A 4,562-nucleotide genomic window follows, 5' to 3' on the forward strand; every position below is an offset into this window, starting at 1 on the left:
TTTAACCCAACCCCTCTGAATCAGAGAGGTGCAGGAGTCATTTAACCCAACCCCTCTGAATCAGAGAGGTGCAGGAGTCATTTAACCCAACCCCTCTGAATCAGAGAGGTGCAGGAGTCATTTAACCCAATCCCTCTGAATCAGAGAGGTGCAGGAGTCATTTAACCCATCTGAATCAGAGAGGTGCAGGAGTCATTTAACCCAACCCCTCTGAATCAGAGAGGTGCAGGGGGCTGCATTAATCGACATCCATGTCTTCGGCGCCTGGGGAATAGTTGTTGTTGAGAGTTAACTGCCTTGCTCAATGGCAGAGCAGCAGATTTTTTTCCCAAATTGCCAGCTCGGGGATTCAAACCAGCAACCTTTCGGTTACTTGGCCCAACACTCTTAACCGCTAGGCTACCTGCCGCCCAGGCTATTCATCAAAGTAGCCTATTTTGCATTGATAACCAAATATAATCTCAGGGACTGTTCAAACAGTAAACCAAACAACATGAATCCACCCAAAAAGGTATTTTGTTTAGAAGTAATTACTGGTAATTACAGGCTATTGTGAAATGGTAGAACCTACTGTAGCCAACCAGCTAGCCAGGTGCTTTTTTCTCTGTGACCAAAACATGATGACTTTCTATTTTTAGCTGATATGGGAATGAATACACCAGCAGCTTATCAAACTGGGATAATGTTTGAGGTTACACCGGCAAGTATAAGAATATTTGCCTGGGCGTATTTTTTATTATACATTTCACATGGAGATGTGTGAAGCTAAAAAAGCCAGCTACCTTGCTATGTTTTTAGCCAGGCTAAAACCAGCTATCCAGGCTAAGACCAGCTAGCCAGGCTCAGTCCTCGAATTTCCACTCGGCATTTACTTTTCGTTCCTCTCACTCACATGGCTCTCTCAGATATCGCGAATTCTTATTAGCCAGTGACCGTCACGTGATTGTGCCCTTTTCACAGGAATCACAACTTGGAAGTAGGCAACTAGTGAAGACAGACATCGGGGAAGCAACAGTGCACATTGACTTCCAAGGAGCATATTGGAGATGGTAGAAGAACTGTCCACATTTACTTTGTCAGCCAACAAGATGAGAAACGAACAGCAACAGCACTAGCTTATGTCAATCTACTTTCCTCCATATTACAAAAGTTGACCTATTCTATTGGTCAGCTTGTCCTTCTGTGCCAGAAATACATATTCCAAATATACTCTAGGACAAAAAGGGTTCTCCTATTGGGACAGCCGAAGAACCCTTTTGGAACCCTTTTTCTAAGAGTCTACACTATAGAGGAGGAGAGGAGAGAGAGAGTCAGGTTAAAGCCTGAGGTTAGTTATATTAGTGATAAAAGTTATTAATACAACTACATCAGAAATGACGTCATGCAGTTACTGCTAACATGACCCTCATTTTCTCCAAAACACAATACAATAGAGGCAGGATACTTGTCCACATGATTAAGCATGTTTTTAATGGAGCAAAAATGACATTAACTCATTTCCGACCAAATGAGCAGTTACTGCCTTTTTGCTTGGTCGGGCAGTATTAATATCTTAAGGCTTGATTCTGTCGAAATACTTGAGGCACTGTTTGTTCAGATAGGAGATAAAGGCCAGTGTCTGTGCCACGTTTCTGACCTTATTTCCTTTATTTTAGTGTTTATTTAGTTGGTCAGGACGTGAGTTGGGTGGGTATGATCTATGTTGTCTGTTTCTATGTGGGGTTTCTTGTTTGGCCTGATATGGTTCTCAATCAGAGGCAGGTGTTAGTCATTGTCTCTGATTGGGAACCATATTTAGGTAGCCTGTTTTTGTAGTGTGTTTTGTGGGTGATTGTTCCTGTTCGTGTGTTCATCTGTTCTGTGTTCACTAGTTCAGGACTGTAGCGTCTTCGGTTCTTTCTGTCAGTTTGTTGTTTTTGTTCGTTGTTTAAGTAGCCTATTAAAATATGGATTATCATCACGCTGCAGTTTGGTCCTCCTCTCTTTCACCAAAAAACAGCCGTTACAGCCTGTTACACACTGCAACATCACACGCCTTGCAATCTGAGTGGAGGCAGTCAACATTTTGAAACCATTTAACCTTTCACGAGCCTCTACCCCGGGTCCACACTGATTAGCATCGCTAGTATAGCGTCACAATTAAATAGTAGCATCTAAATATCATTAAATCACAAGTCCAAGACACCTAATGAAAGATACAGATCCTGTGAATAAAGCCACCATTTCAGATTTTTAAAATGTTTTACAGGGAAGACACAATATGTAAATCTATTAGCTAAACACGTTAGCAAAAATCACAATTTTTCTTTGTCCACCATTTTCTCTCAACACCAGTAGCTATCACCAATTCGGCTAAACTAAGATATTGATAGCCACTAACCAAGAAAAATTTATGGTATAGGATAGGTTTTGTTAGAAAAATGTGCATATTTCAGGTATAAATCATAGTTTGCCATTGCAGCCAGCATCACAAATCTCACCAAAGCTCCTAGAATTACTACAGACAGCAACGTGTATTACCAATTTACTCATCATAAAACATTTCTTAAAAATACACAGCACATAGCAATGGACAGACACAGATCTTGTGAATTCAGACAACATTTCAGATTTTCGAAGTGTTTTACGGCGAAAACACAATAAATCGTTATATTAGCATACCACATACGCAAACGTTACCCGAGCACTGATTCTAGCCAAAGAGAGCGATATCGTATCATCGCCAAAATATATTAATTTTTTCACTAACCTTCTCAGAATTCTTCAGATGACACTCTTGTAACATCATATTACAACATACATATACAGTTTGTTCGAAAATGTGCATATTTAGCCACCAAAATCATGGTTAGACAATGACAAAAGTAGCTCAGCTGGTCAGAAAATGTCGTGCACCATATTAGACAGTGATCTAGTCTTATACATAAATACTCATAAACTTGACTAAAAAATACAGGGTGGACAGCGATTGATAGACAATTTAATTCTTAATACAATCGCGGAATTACATTTTTTTAATTATCCTTACTTTTCAATACAGGTTGCGCCAAGTGAAGCTATAGCAAACAAGATGGCGGCATAAACGTTTAACATTTATCGACAGAAACACGATTTATCATCATAAATTGTTCTTACTATGAGCTGTTCTCCCATCAGAATCTTGGACAATGAATCCTTTCTTGGCTCTAATCTTCTTTTGGTCGAAAGATGTCCACTTGTCCGTCGAAATGCCCACTAACGTACGACCGGGACCCCGAAACGTGCCCGGAGCTTCAAAGTCTATTACAAAGCAATGCCTCAAAATCGCACTAAACGGATATAAATTGCTATAAAACGGTTTAAATTAACTACATTATGATGTTTCTAACACCTATAACAAGTAAAAAGATGACCGACGCTATATTACTGGCTAAACCAATGCTTGGAAAAAGGCCAGTCAGATATCCTTCTCGCGTTGAGCGCAGTGTCCAAAGGAAGGCTTACTTCCGGTATTTTGTCATTTATAGAGCCAATGATTGCGCAATCGACTCCATTCAAATTGTCACCACTTACTGACATCTAGAGGAAGGCGTGGGCAGTGTTTGTATCTCATAGGATTAACAGAGACTTTAAAAACTGATCTGGAACCAGAGGCCAAGATGTCTAAATCTCACACACTGGGAGGAAAAGTGCTGTAGAATGAGTTCTGTTTCACTCAGAGACATAATTCAAACGACTATAGAAACTAGAGAGTGTTTTCTATCCAATAATAACAATAATATGCATATTGTACGAGCAAGAATTGAGTACTAGGCAGTTTAATCTGTAGAGACAATTATGCTCATTTGAAACAGCACCCCCTATAGTTGCAAGAAGTTAACCATAAACGTAATTATTTTGTCATTTTATGGGGCATGTCTTACCATGTTCCGAACATAGGAAGGTTGAGGGGATTATTTTAACACTTCCTCATATGCCATTGAAACCAGCATTTCTCTCATGTTGTCAACTTTCTTTCGTTGTCCAGCAGCCAAAGACACAACCTAGTCATATTAACAACCCATGCTTGTTGTTGCATCTTTAGATCTTCCCTCTTTCTACATTTCTGAAGGGCATTTTCATCTCTGTCATATGAAACTGCTCACATTTGCGGTACACTTTTGAGAGCAGTGTTTTAACGCTAATTGCATTTTGGAACATTCACGCTTATAGCCTACTGCCATGTGCAGATTTCTGCGATTATAATGTGAAGAAATAGCATAATAGTTTATCAACATTTTAGGCTAAACGCTCTGATCTGTCGCGTCAGGGTCATTGCTTTACGTTTCTGTGAAACCAAGGTAAAGAAAAGCCATTTTTCTCAGATCCACACTATGAGCAAATACTGCCTTTTTGTTTGGTAGGGCAGAATAATGATCCTACATCTGTCAAACATGACTGGCGTTTAGCCTATTTACAGTACCAGTCAAATGTTTGGACACACCTACTCATTCAAGGGTTTTTCTTTATTTTTACTATTTTCTACATTGTAGAATAATAGTGAAGACATCAAAACTATGCAGTAACAAATAGGGAATCATGTA

This window comes from Salvelinus fontinalis, chromosome 15 (genome assembly GCF_029448725.1).
Source record: "Salvelinus fontinalis isolate EN_2023a chromosome 15, ASM2944872v1, whole genome shotgun sequence".
Classification (NCBI taxonomy): Eukaryota; Metazoa; Chordata; class Actinopteri; order Salmoniformes; family Salmonidae; genus Salvelinus; species Salvelinus fontinalis.